The 21366-nt window shown below is 41.7% G+C and overlaps 1 pseudogene; it reads right to left on the minus strand.

Annotated features, from left to right (window-relative positions):
- Positions 1 to 7407: 7407 nt before the first annotated feature.
- LOC115663829 (uncharacterized) lies at positions 7408 to 9573 on the minus strand (annotated as a pseudogene).
- Positions 9574 to 21366: the final 11793 nt, after the last annotated feature.

The following is a 21366-nucleotide window of genomic DNA, read 5'->3' on the forward strand; positions in this document are numbered from 1 at the left end:
TCGTCAATTACCTTTTGAGTCTGTTAGTCATCTTGCATCTTTTCCTTTGGTTTTAATTTATTCTTATGTCTAGACGAGTCCATTTTATCTAAATTTATTGATGACTACTTTCGTGTCACTACGGTCTTTCCCATGAAAAAAAAATACAAGATGCCTACGCACTTTCATTATGCTGTGTTATAAAAAATCTAGGCAATACCAAAACTAAATTTTTATAGACCGATGGTGTGAGTGAATACACTAGTAATTCATTCTAAACATACTTACGTGACAATGGTTTTGTTCAATGTCTTTCTTGTCCACACACCCTATCTCAACATGGCTTGTACAAACGAAAAATCAAACAATAATGTGTTCGTTTGCCGAAAAATATTTTTCCGAAAAATATTTTCCGCGTTTTCCGGTGTTCGGGGGCGGAAAATATTTTCCGTGGGAAAACATTTTCCTTCCCTACCCCCAAATCCTTCATTGTTTTGAGGAAATCATTTTCCCCCAAATTGAAGGCAAAATTGCCCATGGGAAGGAAAATATTTTTCGTGGGAGAGGAAGTTGATCGCCGGTCACCACCGTTGGCCGCCGGTCGCTAGCCGCCCCCGCCGTCGCCCGCCGGCCCGGCCGCTGCCACCGGCCGCCGCGCCGCGGCCGCCGCGGCCGGCCGCCGCTGTGGCCTGTCGCGCTGGCGGCCGCCGCTGTCGCCGCCACGGCCGCCGGTCGCCGGTTAAAAATATTTTCAGAAACTTTTTCATATTGGTCGCCGAACACCGGAAAATTATGTTCCGGGAAAACATTTTCCAGGAAAATGACTTCCGGGAAAATATTTTCCAAAAGGAGAATATTTTCCGCCAAACGAACGGAGCCTAAGTCAAAATGTATAATCCATTCTCATATTCCTCCGATATATTGGGCTTATGCTCTTCTCACTATTGTTTACACTATTAATCGCCTTCCCACTTATCCCTTTAATGCTTCTCCTTTCCATTGTTTTATTTTGATTGCCGTTTGATTACTCATTCTTTCGTGTTTTTGAATGTTCTTGTTGTCCATTTCTTCCGTCTCATGTATTTCATAAGTTGGCACTTCATTCCATGCCATGTATATTTTTTGGGTACACGTAGAATCGCATAGGCTATCGTTGTCTTGATTGGTCGAGTGATCGTATTATTATCAGTTGTCATGTTTGATATGATGAGAATTTTCTCTTTTCATTGAATCCTTCACCCCTTTTAGTCTCGTAACTCACTGTTCCATATTAGCCCCTTCTCTTTTTCTTTCCTCAAATCAGCCGATTCTACCTTCTCCCTCCTTCGGCCCTTTCTCCTCCGATCTGCTCAAACTCTTCATTCGCCTCTCTCCTCTTCGCTAGCCCAACCTCTTAGCCGCCTCTCCCCACCTCTCGGCCCACCCAACCTACTTGAATGTATTTTTTCCCTGCACCACTTCTCCCTTCGACCAAACTTATTGTGCCCGAACCTGGCTCCTCTCCTGACCCGATTCCTTCCACAACATACCTGAAAGTCCTCTCTAACTTTATGTCTAGAACATTCTTCTCTTAACATCATCTTATGCAAACTCATGCGAAATCTGGAATTTCTAAATCATATTTATTCTTTATCTCTTTCACTCTTTTCACGAAGAGACATTGAGTTGCTATTCTTAGGCCATTCTTGAACAACATTGGAAAGTAGTTATCATGGATGTATTTTAACGCCTAGTCACCAACCATATGTGGGATCTTGTACCACTTCAAAGCTCATCATGTTTCATGGGCATTTAAGTGGTTGGCGAGACTGGACTATAACAAGACATTTGACCCGGTCGTTAAACTTACTACAATTCGGGTTGTTCTCTTTATTGTGATTTCATCAAGATGGTCCATACATCAATTTGACATCAAAATTGCCTTCGCACACTCAATCCCTCACGAGAAAATTTACATGCACTGACCTCTAGGTTACTCTTATCTTGAGTTCTCGAATCACGTGTGCCATCTATGGAAAGTTGTTATGGCTTAAAATAGGATACACATGTATGCTTTCATCGCTTTTATTATCTTTGGGCTTCACTGCGAGTAAGGTTGATCCTTCACTATTCATCAATGCTTCCTCTTGGGGTGGTCTATATAATCTACCATATGTATCCTTGTCACGTGTCTACTCCCTTGGCCTTAAAGACTTTGTTGTCCGCTAACAATGTTGTAGCTCACTGTGTTGCTAAAATTATTTGTATTCGCCAATTACTTCATAAGCTCAGGATCCCTTTTTGATTCTCTCACCATATATATGGAAATCTTTGCCGGCTACCTTGCTCTCAACTCCATGTTTCATTCTCATACCAAACACATCAAGCTAGACTTTCACTTTGTTCGAGAGCGGATTGCGTCCGGCAATGTACATATTCGCTACGTGCCATAGCAGATCAACTAGCAGACATATTCAATAAGGGACTACCTAATGGGCAACACATGCTATTGAGATCCAATCCCTAAGTTGTTACACCTATTTCGGATTGAGGAGACATTAATATGTAATTGATATGTATTACGGAATTATATTTCTAATTGTACCCTAACTGTAATTAATTGTTGTTCAAGCAACCATAATTAAGGTAAATTCACCATAAACATTTTGTCACTACTCTCTGTAACTATGTCGCTACTCTCTTTATGATTCTAAAGATCAACAATATGATAGTTAAAGGTGGTCACTCTTACGATGATTGACATGTCCCTTCTCATGACAACCTTCCAGGATGACATTTACAAGGATGCTTCCTTGTTAATTTTAAATTTGGAGCTGAGATTATAAATCCACGAGCCTAACCAAGTCACATTACTGCGATCACGTGGACGTCATGTCAAAACCTATGATAAAACTTCCCTTGTTACACTGATAAACAGATAGACCTTTGCAGGTTCGATCAACAATTGGAAGTGTAGGGATGGATGGAAAGTTCTTAATATTCGATGTAACAGTCTGAATTTTCGATCCTTTTCCCGGGATTCATGAAATGAATATTTTGGCCAACGCACTTATAGTGAGATCTCACCCGAAAATGCGCATCCACGGGATGCTAACCTTAGGGGTAGGGCTATTACGGGATTGAGTTCGCACGACCAAAGAACTCGACCTGGGTTCGATCTTCGACCATATCGATTGACGAGGGAATGTTTTGAGCCAACCGAGACCGATCTATTTGATTGATCGTGTCCAAAGGGCACTAGTGACAGACCCTCGCAATTATATGACAACCGAGGTCGTCCCGGGTAGAGTAAACTTAAACGTGATTTGACTTGGTGTCGGTCACGGGTCGAGAGCGCGTAATCCCAATGAGCCACCCGTTAGCCAGAGATAAGCTAAAGTCGCGATTGTTCGATTTTAGTCATTTTTTTTGGAATTCGGGCTCGGGAATCGAGAATTTTGAAAGTGACAATTTTGAGCGGCCGATGACGTTTTTGGCTTGGCCAACCTTGGGGCCACCCATTTTTGCAAAAAAATGGATTTCGGTTCGGGACCGGAAAATTTACGATTTTGCCCCTCTGGTCACCGATGTCGATTTTGAGGCCGTATGAGATTATTTTTCGAGGCCGATGTCATTTTAGGGTGGCCACACATATTTGGAGTGGTTACGGTCAAAAATTGGAATTTTGGCTTGGAAGTGAAAAATAATATTATTTTATTCCCAGAACTCGGCAGTCGATTTTCGAGGGCTTAAGAAGCTATTTTCACGATTCCGACGCCATATTATGTTGGCCACGCACATTTGGGGTTGGTACGGTCGAAAAATGGAATTTCAACCCGGGATCGGAAAATGACCATTTTGCCCCTAGGCCTTATTTTGGGGATTCCGAATTTTTGGAAAATTATTTTGGGGATATTTTATGGATAATATCAGCCCAATAATGCAGCCTAGTGAATTACCAAAATACACCTTAATTATTGGATAAGGATTAATGTGGGCCAAGTGTTCAAGGGCATTTTTGGCATTTTGGAAAAGTTGGTCCAATTAGTCAACTCTCTCTCTCTCTCTCTCCTCATTTCCAGCCCTCGCTGCCGGCTCCCCCACCATTCCCACGGTCAGCCCCTCCTCTCTCATTTTCTCCCTCTTTCTCTCTTGAAATTCTCTTTTTCTCTCTTGTTTCCTTGCCGTGATCGTCGCCGCCGGAGGAGCACCGCCGGCCGTCGTTCGCTGCTGCTGCTGCTGTTGCTGTTACTGGTCCGGCTGTTCCAGCCCCTTGTCCAGCTAGTTTGTCCCGTCTTTGTAGGGTAAGTGTCTCCCCCAAAAACTACCTAGGACCTCGGGTATTGCTAGACGCGGTTAGGACTCGGTTTAGGGGATTTAGAGGTTGATTAAGGCGTTGATAATGGTTATTGGTGGCTAAGTATGGCTGTTAGTGGTTGTTGCGGGTTGGATTAGACGTCGGGAAATGAGTTTTGGCAGTTGGAATTCGGTAGAAATCGGTTCGGGTTTGAATCCGTGAGGTTCGGGGTAAATCGCGAATTCACGGCTACTGTACCCCCCCCCCCGGTTTGCTATTTTCGTAGAAAATTTTGTGGGCCGAATTTGAGGAAGTTTTCTTCATGAAAGTTTCTCCCAACATCTTGGAGTATAACATACTTTAATTTGGGAATTTTTGGAAATCATTTGAGGCCATTCGGAAGTTCATCTTTGGACCGAAACAAAACTGCCCCGATTTACTGTTCACCCGACCTTCGGGTCTGTTCGAATTTTTATAAATTTTTCCAGGTCTATTTTCAAAATACTTCCTTCACAAAAGTTGTTGGGGGACATTTGTGGATATAACATATAAAAATTTCAAAGCTTTTCAAGGTGATTTGGGTGTTGAAATAAATGTATTTTGAGGATAGAATAGTCTGTTAGAGCGAACTGATTTTGGTCTGATTTCGAGGACAAAAAGGCATGGTTGTAGATTGAACCGGATTTCGTGTTCTTCATAAGAAATGTTGATCAAGATGTGTTTTATGATATATCCAAATTTTAGAATTTTTGGAGTTCGTTTACTATTTATTTTGATGGGATTTCGGTCACTGTTTAGGGTTCGATTTAGGGGTTTATGTGGCTGTTTTGGGGGCTGAGATGAAGGCTGGTATTTGGTTGTCGTGGGCTGATTTGGGGACTGATTTGGAGAAGAAATTGGTGAGGATTTGTAGGCTCGATGATGGCTGTGATGTGTGGAGCGATCGCAGTTAATTTGTATAATTGATTGGAATTATTGTGACTGTTTGGAGACTGATTTAGAGGCTGGATATTTGTTGGTTACGGACTGATTTGGCAATAAAAATTTGAGGTTTAGTAGATTTGGATAGGGCAGTGATATTGTGGATCATCGGGATTCATTTATGTGATTGAGTGGGATTGTTATGGCTTGATTGTGCTTAATTGATCAATTGTGTTGTTTGTGATTTGTTGGCTGGATCGGGATTATGTGTTGGGCTGAATATGGCGTGGCTGCGTGCCGTGTGTATGTGGCCATGAGGTGTGGCGGTGTGGTAGTGTGAATGCACATTGAATTCGCGTGTTAAATGTGTATGGTCGTGTGGTGTATTCGTATGACGAGAACGTGTGTTTGTGAAGTGTACGTGAGATGTGAATTGGTGCGTGGCTACGAATGTGTGTGAGGTGTGTATGTTTGGTCGTGCGACTGTTGACCGTGTGTAAGTGTGGTATGAGTGGAACGAAGGTACTGGAATGAAGGATTGGTTGAGAAAAGGGTCCGTCCTGAGGCGTGTACGTTTACGCGGGACGATACCGTCTTTGACGAGGTGACGATGCCCGGCCCGACGGGGTGTCGATGCCTGACGTGGTCAGAAGACCGTTGGCCTGATGCGTTTTACGAGGGCGTGGTAGAAAGAAAGTGTGTGTAGGATTCCGTCCTGAGGCATGTACGTTTACGCGGAACGATGCCGTCCCTGACGAGGTGACGATGCCCGGCCCGACGAGGTGACGATGCCTGACGAGGTCAGAAGACCGTTGGCCTGATGCGTTTTACGCGAGCGCAGTAGTGGTGGAAGGGTTGAGAATGAGTGGATTTGGCAAGACGAGTGAAAGGATTGTGAAAGGTGACGTGTGGTGTGAGTTCATGTGCGAGTGTGGGTGCATCGCGTATTGTAGTGCTCTATTATGGGGAAAAATCTGCTAGGCATGGTATGGGACGTGCCCAAGTAGGTTTTGCCTTATAATCGAGGCATGCGCGTGGTTGTGATGTTTTGCTGTGACGTGTTGGCTACCTTATTATCTAACATGCAGGAATGTGCTTAATGAGTTCTAGGTAGGTTCGTATGTGTTTGTTGATTTGGTTGAACATTGTGAGTGGTGCGTGTTTCGTTTGGCGGTACGTGAGTGCCTACGTGGGATTTGGGGTTGTACACTTATTGAGATTCGTCTCATAGTTGTATAATCCACAATTTTTGAACCCCCGCCGTAAACCCGGGAAGTCCGCCTCTCTTTTTGGAAGTCCGGAATCGCCTTTGGTGCCCAGGGGAGCTGCGGGTGAGTTCGTAGGCGATGCCCAAGAGATTTCCGGAGGCTTAAGCCAGAGATTCAGGAGCAGATCGGAAGATGGTGATCAGTAGTTTCCCCCTAGGGTACTTTAGGGGTTGTGTGAAATGAGTTGACTCATAGGAAGTTAAGTTAACTGCACTCGATCTTTTATTATGACGGTGATTTCGGATCTTTGGTTTGTGTATATGTGTGTAATATGATGTTTATATATTTGGTGTTGTATGAATATGTGTTATTTGATTGTTAGGGTGGTCTTCCCTATTGTCGTCATCTTTCTGTCCGGGGTTTTATTTTATATATCCGCTTCCGCGTGTGGCTCTGATGTTTGGGTTGGGTCGGCGACGTTCCTGGGACGTCGCATCATTTCGACCGGATCAGGGGATGTCGCGAGCTCGATGGAGGTTCGGGGCGTGACATTCGAAGTTTAAGTAATAAGCCCTTGCTTCCGTTGCTGTTATGTCTAGTTCCATAAGTTGATCAAACAAGTTCAGATGACAAATACAAAACTGAACTGTCGAAAAAAATGGCCAGGTTCTTGCCAAAAGCAGAAATTCTGAGCTACGACAGAATAGTTAACTTCTTGTTGAATTGTGTGTAGAAATCATTATGTTCATGAGAAATGTCTGTTCCAAGTCTGACAACAGATGAAAGCTGCATTAACCGAATGAAAGACCAGACTGCAGAAACTCAGCACAATGAAATCATCCATGAGAACAAACGTATCCTGCATATACTCCGCATTCAGTGTATTCCTCAATAAAACTACTTGGTAAAAACAGACATCTATAGTCAGAAGCATATAGAGTAAGACAAATTTCAGCACTGTTGACGAGAAATAATTGAGGAAGAAATTGCGGATTCTGGATTGTTCTTGATTAATGCTTGGCACTAAGTAATGACAGCTTTGCCAGAGCCAGCAATTGGCCGTGGCCAAATATTAAAATTGGTTGCAGATGCCAGATATGCACAAACGGAAGAAACATACACTTTATACGAGATGGATGAGAAAAATGTGAGATATGTAATGTGCAGGTCAAGAAGATAACTCCGATAGCATTCAGAAGACACTTTATGAGAACTTCGGTTCTGTTCCTGGATCGGGGAAATGGCCTTACAGTGGAAGTGCAAGAGCAACTGGTCCTTGAAGCAGAATGTGTCCATCAGCCAGTAAGTGTGGATCAAACACATTATTCAGGAAAGTGTAAGAAATCCAACCCAAAAGCTTAAGCTCTTAGGTGGAGGGAGACACATGTATATAAAGAGCATATAAGACTCATTTGTCAAACGATCTAGGACAATACTTCAACAAAAAGATAGACAACGGCACTTGTAGCCAATGGTCACATCATATACTGCAATAGTGGAAAGACCCTTTTCTCAAGCTGGAAGGGACAGTAGACAGGACTTCTTCCATGATTCATTTTCACTGTTAGTAAGAGTACTAATTTTTTGGCTGTCTTTCCCTGGAAATATATTTGCCACACTATATTACAATTCATGAATGTTCTCTTTTTCAGTAAAAGAAGAAATCAAGAAGATTTCATCACCTATATTATTCCGGAAAGGAGAAAAGTACGATTTCATTTTCCTTATATTACCTAGGACAATTCATATTTTGAGAAACTACAGGACATGCCACCTGATTTTTCATGTCAAATCTTGAAATAGGTGCTCATTAAGACACACCTTCTCAATTTCCACATGAAAAAATTAATGAATTTGCTTCAGCATTGTTTGACTTGGAGGAATCCTGGCAACAAATGATCGATTTATCACCAAGCCATCAATACTTGGTTCCTATTTATGACTACCAATTAGAATAGTACTACTGGATCAATTTATGTGGAACCTATGAGGTCCATATTGGATGCCTCAGATAGAAATATAATCCCGCCACTACCTCAGTCAAAACAGATGCAAAAAGAAGACAACCTGAATCCAGAGATGCTCGCAACTCCTGCAAGCATGCATAGACCCCTTTGTCTTCGGAAGCATCACATTTTTTAGGATTAGTAGGCCATTTTCGGCAGCATATTTTTTACTTCGAACACACTTCTGCTCGCTGCAGTGAACATTTTAAGTTCAATCCACAAGGCATAAAGGATACAGAAAAAACCAGAACAAAGTTCATCCATCTGAAGGCAGAATATGCAGATCCATTATCCAGATGTTCAACAGGACATCTCGTCAATATGGTTCTAAGATACTTAGGATGCACAGATGATCCTAATGAGCTAAATATCATTTTTGTTGACACCTATTTTCAAATTGTCCAAAATAAATTATGAAAAAATCAAGAATTAAAATTTTATTCCTAAAACAAAAAATGTTTTAATTTCAATTGCATTGCATATAGACATAGGTACACTTTGCATTACTAACAATGTATTTTTCTTTAATGAAAAAAAAATCAAAAAAATTATTATTACAAAAAATTCAAAAAAAATTAAGATTTAAAATAAAAAAATCCGGGACGGGCCAGGTCGACCCGGCCATTTCTTTCCAAGCCCCCCTGCGGGCCCAGCCCGCTTTTTCTTTTTCTCTTCTTCTTCTGCACAAGCTGGGCCCGACCCAGCCTAGCTGTCCCTCTCTTCTCCTTCCCCTGTTCTCCCTTGCCCCAACCGGCCGCTTGGGAGAGGAAGACTTTCCGCCTCACTGCCCAGCCACGGCCACCAAAGTCGCGGAGCAGCTAGGCCGATGCAAGGGCCATTAATGATGATGACTTCCGGGCGGAGCAGTTGGCCGGTGTCCACTATAAAGGGCGGAAAGAGCAAAGAGAGACGGGTCGGATTTTTGGTTGAAAACAGAGCATAGAGAGAGAACCGAGAGCAAAAAAGGCGAGTTGAGTGATTTGCAGGGACTAAAGAGGAAGCAACCCATCTCGCTGGTGCCCGTAGACCAGCCAGCAACTCCCCAAAGCACCCCCTGACCGGTAAGTTTCCCCCGGTCCTGAGCTCCCCTACCTACCCCCCATTTTTGTGTGCGCTTTGGCCGAGACTCGCGCCGATCGTTAGGTGCAAATCCCAGCCCATACCGATCCTCCTCCCGGTCCATAGTCACTGTCGGGAGCGAGCCGTGGCCGTCGGAGCCGACCGGAATCTCGAAACAGGTCGAAATCTCTCGTTTTTATCTATGCACGCCATGTGTTTATTGAAATGTCCCAATGAAACAGGTTTGATTTTGGTCGCCGGCCAGCGAGCAGGTGGTCAGATGGCAGGCCTGGTGGTCGGAGAAGGTAAGTTGGGTGGAAATCCAGGCCATAGGTGGCTTGAGTCGGCCGACGAGACGCCGAATCTCACCGCCGAGGCTCCCGCGTGTCTAGACACACGGGAGCCATCCTTAGACTGGCCTACAGACCGGTCTGACCTGTTCATAGGCCAAATAGGGCTAGTTCGACCAGATCGACCTGGCCCTATTTTGTCTTTATCCACTGGACCGAGCCCTGATCGGGCTCGATCCGATCCAGACCTAGGTTGACCCTCCTGACTCGGGTTGGATCCGAAAATCCGACTTAGGTCAATGCGACGGGTTGGGTCTGTTGACCCGGGTCAGTTCTGATCGATCTGGATCACCCGACCCGATCACGATTTTAATAATTTTTTTTATTATTTTATTAAAAATTAAAAAAAATTAAAAAAAAATTCGAATTTTTTTTTATTTTCTTTTAAAATTAGGATATAATTTAGATATAGTATTGTTGAATATTTTTCAATATTATGTGACATATCTGAATGTTTTAAATTGATGTTGCATTATTATTATGCATGTTTTCCTAACTATATGGTTGCATAAATTGTCTTATATGCTAAATGCCGTATCCTTAGTTAGGATTGGAACCCTAGGCAACATATTTATCTTAACTATTGATTGTTAATTTAATGATTGCACATCTGCCTGGTCATCTCACATGTTAGGAGATAGGTCCAAAAATCGATCCAAATTGCCTGACATGAATAAGGTAAAAAGGTACCGAAAGGGCATTAGTTACCCAACTAGTGTAACCACGTCCCCAAACTCATTTAATCTCTGGTTCGTAGGAGTAGGGTGATTCTCTCGTCACTTTACTTGGGTGTCTAATCGACTCATCCCAAACTGATTAGTGACGATTCCTAAATAAAAACCACTTGCAGGTTGAAAACCTAAACCTTAAGTTGCGATATGGTATGGGCTTAGGAGAGTCTAATTTAACTCTCGAACCTAAACTTAGCGCATACCAGGCGAGACCTCCTTTTTTTATTAAAAAAAAAATCGGAGGTCGATCGCGATAGACTGGAGACTCCGCTGGGGGCTATTTTTCTTAAGTGGACTTAGGCCAAAAAATTTTATCCTGTTCAAAAACACTTTTATTTGGTAGCGAGGATTCCAGATATGACCCTGACATCAAGGTGTTAAATGTTCTTGCAGATTTGAAATGATTGTTTATGAATTGTTGAACATGCTTTAAAATTTTAGCGCTACACTATTACACACATAACCATGTCGTCGGACCTGGGTCGCGATAGGGCAATTTAGGATAGTGTTAAGAAAGATACGACTTTGAACGCGAGCCCGCGATATAGAGGTTGCCTTTCTTTTCCCCGAAATTTCTTTCTAAAAAATCGTAAAGTGTCTATCTTTAGCCACTATTTACGTGACTATAAGATATTCCTTTCGATTTGGCCGAGGTTAAAAGGACTTGACACCAACGCGAGATTGTGATGGTCAGGCACCATTTTAGCTTCAATTTGTTAAGCCAATCTAGATAGAAATCGAACATCACTCCTCATGTGCATGCTTCTGTGATTGCCATGGTTCCTGGTAAAGTAAGTTTTCTATTTCTGCATTTTACAATTTATTTATCTTCGTATGTCCCGGTCAATCCATGATTAGTCTAGGTTAGTTGTGGATTCAATACCGTGTTCGTTTTGGAAGAAATAGTTACTAAAACTTTTTCAAAATATTTACTTCCAATTCACGCTCTTATTTTCTAAAGCGCGTTATAAATTATTATTTTCCCATGCGATTTCTTGTCGTTTTCAAAAGTGGAGAAATTTTGTGTATAAATAAAAAGCACGCGCCCCGTTAACACTACCATGGCCTTGGCCTAGTGGTACCCGAGGAATGAGCGGTCCGAAGCGACCGGGGTTTGAACCCCAGGGTTGCCGTTGTAACGAATATATAAATAAAAAAAAATTTTGCTTCTCTTATTTTTTGCAAATAAAAAAATACATGATAGCTAAATACAATACTAGACTAAGTCATGGACTGATCCCTTATGAGGTCTTATACTCATTCGTTGCCATTTTTTTGAACAGGTATTTATGAATTATACCTGTTCGCCAGGCAAAAATGGCCAAGGAAGACGTGCCGATCCGTCTCACTAACGTGGAAAATGAGATGAAGCCGGTCCTTAACGCAATCGAAAATCTCACGAAGCATGTGGAATCCATCCATGACAAACTCACTCCCATGCCTGCATCAATTGAGGTGGTGCTACCGCAATCATCTACTGAAAAAGAGCAAGCCTCCGCCAGCGATAGCAAGATGTCTATGCTAGAGGACGATTCGCTTCCCCTTGCCATCAGGAAAAATGAACTTGTAAGCGCACCGACGAGGGAACATGATAAACACCTTGTGAAGGTCAAGGAGATGTTAAAACAGTTACAAGGCCCGCAGCATTCTATCCACTTGACCTATATGTGTACAAAAGGGTCAAGATGCCAAAAAAGTTCAAGATGCCAGAGTTCGAGAAATATAATGGCACCTCATGCCCCAGGCACCACTTGCACATGTATCATGTGCGAATGACCCAATATGTCGATAATGAACTCTTCATGATTCAAACCTTTCAAGCAAGTTTGATAGGGCCAGCTTGACATGGTATATGTCAAAAGATGTATATGCCTTCAAATCTTGAGATGATGTCGTTGATGCATTCCTCAAGCAGTACCAATTCAACCTTGACGTCACATTTTCTCGTGATGACCTCGAATGCACTGAGAAGAAGAAGAGTGAGTCATTCAAAGAATATGCCACCAAATGGAGGAACTTGGTCGCCTAGGTCACCTCAGAACTTCTTGACCATGAACAAATGAAGCTGCTCATTAAGTCTCTTCCGTATGAATACAGACACCGGCTAGTTAGAGCCACTGCTGAGTCACTTAATCGACTCGTTCCGATGGGCAAACGTATTGAAATGGGATTGCGTGAAGGGTGGTTTACTGACCCCGCCTTTACAAGCAATAGACTCAGCACAAAAAAGGAGAGTGAGCTCTTGGTAGATATGGATTTCACATTTACCCAGACCGCTCGTCCTCCCCCGACAGTTTAGATGAGCGGTGGGCAGTAGTCGATTTCAGGCCGCCAGCTGCCCCAAAGGCGAAGTAACAAAAAGCAATTCACTCCACTCCTCGGATCCCCGTCTCAGATGCTGGCAATTCTCCAGAAGAAAGGCTTACTTCTATCGAGCCGATGCATCCTAATCCTGAAAACTTCTTCAACTATGATTTGTCCAAGAAGTGTGACTATCATATTGGTGAGGTAGGGCATTCAATTGATGAATGCTACACTCTTAAGTGCCAAATCCAGAGTTTGCTAGACAAGAAAGCTTTCTCATTCTAGACCAGTGGAGGGAATGAGTACAAGCCCGCTTGAGTAGAACTCCTCTCACCCTTTTGCATGAATCCCTGAAAAAGGGGTCATCCTTGTATTTTTTTTTTGTCGTCATTTCTACTGGAAGAAATGTCTTTTTAAACTCTCTCTCTCCTGAGGTTGTAAATCCACTTGTTGCAAATAAATAATGTTTTGAGGGCCTGAGGAAGTATCCCAAACTGGCCCGTTGATGATATTCAGCCATGTAAAGGAAAGTGTTCTGAGGCCCGGGCTTCCTCATGCTTCCTCGTTTCTAAACTTTTGAAAGTAAAACGAACGTTTTAACATTTTTCAAAAGGACCGGAAAAGAATGGTGGTAGAAAAGTATGCATGTTCATAGCCTTGTTTGTTTTCGTAACTTGCTCATTTCGTGTCTTAGAGCATATTCCCTTTTGATTTTGTTATTATGAAGGGGCATTTAGAAATAACACATCAAGTCCCAATGATGGTGACAAACTAAAGAACACGTCAGACCCTGGTGGTGATTGCAGACCGGCTAATCCGATTGGGGCAAGCCAGACGAAGATCATTTAACCTTCAAGATGAAATGTAGGGCAAATCTCATTACTACTAATGTGAGATATCAGTCCCAGAGAGTTAGAGGGAGTGCTGAGCATTCCTTGACTCCACGATGAGTGGAACATCATCTCATACAAGAAAGTGACGAACTGAGGAGCATGCTAGACTCTGACGTGCTAGGGAGCCGGATAGAGAGCAAATGTTGGGACCTCTCAAAGAAACATAACGAAATACAAAAAGGATGTATCTCGTTCCTTGTCCTAGCCCAAGTTTGTACAATTAACTAACATGTTTTTCCCTTAAAATGCAAGAAGCGCTTAATTGAAAGAGTAGACTAGGGGGCATGGAATTCCCCCAGTCCATCAAAAGGGTGTATTTCGTTCCTAAAGTTCATCCATTTCAGTATAGAAATAACATATCCTTTCCTTTTATATAGGACGGATTTGAATAAAGGTCTACCACAAGCAGGTGGAAAGAACTTTGCATATGACAAGATAATGTTGATGCTGATCCTGACAACCACTGAAGTCTCGACGGTAGTCATTGGAAAAGATTACGACGCTCATATCAATCGAAGACTTTTAAAGTCAAGATTAGCTTTACTGCGAAGATCCCCCATGGAAGCAATTGCACATGCCCTGTGCAGTCAAGAATCAGAGGATTCCTGAGAAGCTCCTCAACGTGTCGGGACCACATTGACATAGCATGCACCGAGAATAGGACCGCCTAGTTAGGAGCACCCTTAATTGTAGACGATTTCATTCGAGCTTTAAAACCAGCCAGAAAGGAGTTTTGAAAGAAAAGACTCTGCTAGCTTTGAAGGTAAAAGGGAGACACGAAGGGTAATTTGGTATGGTTCTCAATTTACCCTCGATCATCTTATTACTAACGTAAGCTCATGTTGTCCTCAACCGGAATTGTTGACATCCAAGAAAGCTCAAGGAACTGCTAGCTTAAAACTCAAGTGAAAGGAGACGCGAAGGGTAATGTCATATCGTTCCCAATTTATGTCCCTCAAAGAATTGTTCATTAACACGGTCTTTCTTATTACCTTGCAGGTTTGCCTAGCCACTACAGCACAGGTAAGTATCTCTTTCCCTAAAACTCTTTTTATAAGATTAGAAAGAATAAAAAAAAGATGAAGCAATTTAAAGCAAATAGACGCTTAATCCTCCCCCAAGTGTATCGTATGTCTTTTGAAAAGGATTTTGTATGGTAATTTTACCCGTTTAATGCACCAATTCCATGTGAAAATTTTGACAATTCGACGAATGGTGTTGAACTGCTCCGATATACTGAACAAGATGTGTGAGGATGATGAAAGGCAATCCTTAGTCTATACATATTCTCACGTACTAATCCCTAGTGAGACGAGTGAAAAAATTCCATATCTGCAAGGTAAAGGGATTTCTCGTATAAGGTACGATAGCCAAAATGACGAGAGGCAGTTCATTTCTCTGCTCCATACACTATTGGTGATCATTTGCTTAATTATTTTGAGCTCATACACTTGGAAGCTCATTTCAAATTACCTCTGTCCAGAACCAGCCCACATAGAGGCAACTCGAGGTAAGTCGGCATCGCGAGATGTAAAAAAATGAATAGAAATTTTATTGCTCTCACTTGCATCAATGCTTGAGTGTTATTAGTACAGGTGAACTCTCACGATGATTTAAGTGCCCTAGGATGACGAAAAGCAGTTCTATCACATACACTTATATCCCTTGCTAGCCAAATTGAGCTTGTAGTTTCGTTTCGTACGAACTTAGTTGGTGATCATCCCCCATACTGGAGCAAGGCGAAGGCCATCACAGTTTGAGCATCATGGTCCAAAGTGCCAACTGAAGTTGAAGACCCCAAGAGCCTAATAATATTATTTTGTTCAAAACTTGTCTTGGTTAGTTCCTAACAATACAAAAAAGAATAGAAAAAAATGATAAAATCAATTAATGAAAATTAGGGGCGTGAAAAAAGGCAATGTGCCTAATAAAAGCAAGGCCAATGCCTATAGACAAAAAGCGATCAAAAGTGAATTCCAACTGTAAAGGAATTTGTATCACCAAGCGAATTTGTGATTGTCACACATAAGTCCAAGAAGCCAAAGCGCAACATTACCCTGAGGAGTTTTCAAAGAAGATCCTGACAGTGAAGAGAAGAACCGATGACAACGCCAAGATGATCACCAACTCTCACCCCTTATACACACATTTTTTAGCCGAATGACCATTTCGTTTCTCAACCTGTGAACCAAGTCTACGTTACGTCTCTCATGAAGTCTCTCCTGACTAGGGCACTTGAATTAACGTAGAGTTTCAAATGTTTATAAACATCGCTCGAGGAAGTGCAAGCAAGATTACTTCTATCTCATTTTACAGGTTCTTAACTTGTAAACACGGTGATGATTGCGGAGTATTTTTCTTTCATGGCCTTGACTCGGACAGTCTCCTTTGTTAAGCCATTAACCAAGCCTGCATTACAATCCTGATAAAGACCTCTCAGATTGGTAAAATCGTACTGCTTGCGAGAAAACTCAGACTCTTGTTGATGTGACGACGGTTAGATTGAGTGCTTTCAATATTTCTACATTAATTGTTGGGACAAATAACCTTTTTTAATGAGAGCGAGTGGAAATTCCTTTCTGACTGAAGATCCCTCATTCAGCATATTGAGAAGTCCACCTTGCGAGCGAAAATTGTCTCATTGATAATTAACCTCAATGGATATTTGGTGATGCAAACATGGCAAAACTATCAAGCATGAGCTTTAATTGAGTTATCTACAGCTCCAGTGAGCTTTGAAATGTGCATTCTGGAATAGCCTAGTTTGTCTATATCCTTGATGAATGCATGCATATTTGCTCTAATCGTGTCTGATAGATAAAATGTCCTTAAAGACTCAAAGAGCGCCAGACGTCTTGATTGTCTCCAAAGACGTCCCAAAGACTCTCGAATATTCTCCCAAGTGGAGCTAACACGGTACGCTTTTACATATCGAAGTCCCTTTTCAAGACCTACTAGCGAGGACCCACTAGGCATTCATCGCCCTGTGGTACGCTTGAGAAAAGCTTTTGGGGACTGAGTAGGCACACATCGCCCTATGGTGCACCCGAACAAAAAAATTCAGGTTCTAAACAGGCGATTTTGTCGCCCTGTAGTGCGCTTGAGGAAAACTTTGGGGACTAAGCAGGCACTCATCGCCCTTTGGTGCGCTCAGAGATAGTTTTGAGGACTAAGCAGGCACCCATTGCCCTATGGTGCACTCGAGGAATGCTTTGGGGACTAAGCAGGCACTCATCGCCCTGAAGTGCGCTCGAAGACAGTTTCAAGGACTAAGCAGGCACTTTCAATTGTACTATGGTGCGTCTGAAGAAAAGTTCATATACTAAACAGGCACTTTCAATGGCCTTGTGGTGCATCCGAAGAAAAGTTCGTATACTAAACAGGCACTTCAATCACCTTGTAGTGTGTCCGAATAAAAGTTTGTATACTAAACATGCACTTTCATCGCCATGCGATGCGCCTGAACAAAAAAATTCAGGTACTAAGCAGGTACTTTCATTGCCCTGTGGTGCGCCTGAACAAAAAGATTCAGGTACTAAGCAGGTACTTTCATTGCCCTGTGGTGCGCCTGAACAAAAAGATTTAGGTATTAAGCAAGCACTTACATCGCCCTGCGATGCACTCGAACAAAAAATTCAGGTACTAAGCAGGCACTTTAATCGGCATGTGGTGCGTCCAAAGAAAAATTCGGATACTAAACAAGCACTTTTATTGCCATGTGGTGCGCCCGAAGAAAGATTCGGATACTAAGCAAGCAAAACCGAACATTGGATCGACCCCTTTGTTCACCACGTACTTACAATTGTTATGGTAACCCCCCGAACATGGGATCAACCTCCTCTGTTCACATCAAGCCTTTTCAGGTACCTCCGACAAGATGCAGGTACTTCGACAAAGCAGATCCCATCAAGGTGACCGAAGATAGGTTCTGGTCCTAGACAAATTAAATCCCCATCAAGGTAACCAAAGATATGTTCGGGTCCTAGACAAACCATTTCCCCCGTCAAGGAGACCGAAGACAGGTTTGGGTCCTCGATACACAATATTAACTATGTTAAATTACTCTACCCTCCCGACATGGTAAGTAAACTCAGGTATGTTTTTATTTGCTTTAATATGCATCATCTTACATCGCATCGTAAAAATGGGACCCACGGTCCCGTCAAAAATAGCATTCATTGAACATGCATGGGCCAAATTTAAGTGTCATTTTATCTTTGAACGCAACCTCTACGAGCTCAACTCTGTGAGTTCACCTTCAAAGAGGAGCAGCTGTTGACACCTATTTTTAAATTGCCCAAAATTAATTATGAAAAAATCAGGAATTAAATTATTTATTTCTAAAACAAAAAATGTTTTAATTTCAATTGCATTGCATATAGACATAGGTACACTTTGCATTACTAAGAATGTATTTTTATTTAATGAAAAAAAATTCAAAAAAAATTAAGATTAAAAATAAAAAAATCCGGGTCGGGCCAAGTCCACCCGGCCCTTTCTTTCCCCCCCTTGCGTGCCCAGCTCGCTTTTTCTTTTTCTCTTCTTCTTCCGCGCAACCTGGGCCCGGCCCAGCCCGACTGTCCCTCTCTTCTCCTTCCCCTGTTCTCCCTTGCCCCGACCGGCCGCCTGGGAGAGGAAGACTTTTCGCCCCATTGCCCAACCGCAGCCACCAAAGTCACGGAGCAACTAGGCCGGCGAAGGGGCCATTAATGATGATGAGTTCCGGGCGGAGCAATTGGCCGGCGTCCACTATAAAGGGCAAAAAGAGCAGAGAGAGACGGGTCGGATTTTTGGTTCAAAACAGAGCATAGAGAGAGAACCGAGAGCAAAAAAGGCGAGTTGAGTGATTTGCAGAGACTAAAGAGGAATCAGCCCATCTCGCCAGTGCCCGTAGACCAGTCGGCGACTCCCCAAAGACTCCCTGACCGGTAAGTTTCCCCCAGCCCTGAGCTCCCTTGCCTACCCCCTGTTTTTGTGTGCACTTTGGCCGGGACTCGCGCCGACCGTTAGGCGCGAATCCCAACCCATACTGATCCTCCTCCCGGTCCATAGTCATGGTCGGGAGCGAGTCGTGGCCGTCGGAGCTGGTCAGAACCTCGAAACAGGTCGAAATCTCTCGTTTTTATTTGTGTACGGCATGTATTTGTTGAAATGTCTTAATGAAGCAGGTTTGATTTTGGTCGCCGGCCGGCGAACGGGCCGTCGAACAACGGGCCTGGTGGTTGGAGAAGGTAAGTTGGGTGGAAATCCAGGCCATAGGTGGCTTGGGTCGGCCGGCAAGACGCCGAATCTCGTCGCCGAGGCTCACGTATGTCCAGGCATGCGAGAACCGTCCCTGGACCGGCCTGCAGACCGGTCCGACCGGTCTATAGGCCTAATAGGGCCGGTTCGACCTGGTTGAACCGGCCCTATTTCTTCTTTATCCACTGGACCGGGCCCCGACTGAGCTCGACCTGGTCCAGACCCGAGTTGACCCCCCTGACCCGAGTCGGATCTGGAAATTCGACTCGGGTCAACGCGATGGGTCGGATCTGTTGACCCAAGTCGGTTCTAAACGACCCAATCCGTCGACCCGACCCGGTTTTAATATTATATTATTATTTTTATTAAAAAAATTTAAAAAATAATAATTTTTTTTATTTTCTTGTAAAATTAGGATATAATTTAGATATAGTATTGTTGAATATTTTTCTAAATTATTTGACATATATGAATGTGTTAAATTGATGTTGCATTATTATTATGCATGTTTTTCCTAGCTATATGGTTGCATAAACTGTCTTATATGCTAAATGTCGTATCCTTAGTTAGGATTAGAACCCTAAGTTGTATATTTATTTTAACTGCTGATTGTTAATTTAATGATTGCATACCCACCTGATCACCTCACATATTAGAAGACAGGTCCAAAAATCAATCCAAATTGCCTGACATAAACAGGGTAAAAAGGTACCGAAAGGGTATTAGTTACCCAACTAGTGTAACCAAGTCCCCAAACTCATTTAATCTCTAGTTTGTAGGAGTAGGGTGATTCTCCCTTCACTTTACTTTGGTGTTTAAGGTAGCCCATGATAACCATTCTGGTTCTGTCCAGAACTAGTTTTCTATTCCCAGAAACAGTTTTGGAACAGAAACCCGTTTGGTAACGCAATATCATTTTTCTATTTCTGGGACAACTTTTTGTTCCAGAACCAATTCTGAACCAGAAATCGGAACAAAAAAAAAGTAGGTTTTCTATTTCTAGACAAAAAATGAGAATCATTTCTGAGAGAACTCTTTTTTCAAAACACATGTTCATCTGGAAGTCACGATCTTTGAGGTGGGAAAAAAAAGCAAAAAATCAAAAATTTCAAAACTTCACAGAATGGTTTAGAATCTGTGGCTACCCACTTTGAGCGAAATTTAAATTTTTTTAGGTGCCGAAAAAAATAAAAAAAAAAAAATAAAAAATTTCACAAAATGGCTTAGAATACCTATGGCCACCCACTTTGAGCGAAATTTAATTTTTTTAGATGCCAAAAAAATAAAAAATAATCAAAAAATTTAAAATTTAAAAACTTCACAGAATGTCTTAGAATACCTGTGGCCACCCAATTTTAGCGAAATTTAATTTTTTTTAGTTGCCGAAAAAATTAAAAAAGCAAAAAATAAAAAATTTCAAAACTTCACAGAATGGCTTAGAATACCTGTGACCATCCACTTTGAACGAAATTTTAATTTTTTTAGTTGTCGAAAAAAATAAAAAAATAAAAAATAAAAAAACTTCACATAATGGCTTAGAATACATGTGGCCACCCACTTTAAGTGAAATTTAATTTTTTTTAGATGCCAAAAAAAATAAAAATAAGCAAAAAAGCAAAAATTTCAAAACTTCACAGAATGGCTTAAAATACCTGTGGCCACCCACTTTGAGCGAAATTTTATTTTTTTTAGGTGCTGAAAAAAATAAAAAAAAAACAAAAAATCAAAAATTTCAAAACTTCACAGAATGGCTTAGAATACATGTGGCCATTCACTTTGAGTGAAATTTAATTTTCTTTAGGTGCCGAAAAAAGAATTAAAAAATAAAAAAAATCAAAAATACCATTTGGGCACCTAAAAAAAATTAAATTTCACTCAAAGTGGGTGGCTAGAGGCATTCTAAGTCATTCTGTGAAGTTTTGAAATTTTTGATTTTTTATGTTTTTATTTTTTTTTTCGGCACCTAAAAAAATTAAAATTTCGCTCAAAGTGGGTGGCCACAGATATTCTAAGTCATTCTGTGAAGTTTTGAATTTTTTGATTTTTTGCTTTTTTTTTCACCTCCAAAAATTAAAATTTCACTCAAAGTGGGTGGCCACAGGTATTCTAAGCCATTCTGTAAAGTTTTGAAATTTTTTGAGTTTTTGAATTTTTTTGGGCACCTTAAAAAATTTAAATTTCACTCAAAGTGGGTGGCCACATGTATTCTAAACTATTCTGTGAAGGTTTGAAATTTTTGATTTTTTGATTTTTTTTGGGCACCTAAAAAAATTTAAATTTCACTAAAAGTGGGTGGCCACAGGTATTTTAAGTCATTCTATGAAGTTTTGAAATTTTTGATTTTTTGATTTTTTTTTTGAAAAAATTCAACAAATTTCCTATTTTCCCGAAATCTGAA

Source organism: Syzygium oleosum, unplaced genomic scaffold (assembly GCF_021117445.2).
Source record: "Syzygium oleosum isolate NSW1041296 unplaced genomic scaffold, Sole_v2.1 Sole_v2.34, whole genome shotgun sequence".
NCBI lineage: Eukaryota > Viridiplantae > Streptophyta > Magnoliopsida > Myrtales > Myrtaceae > Syzygium > Syzygium oleosum.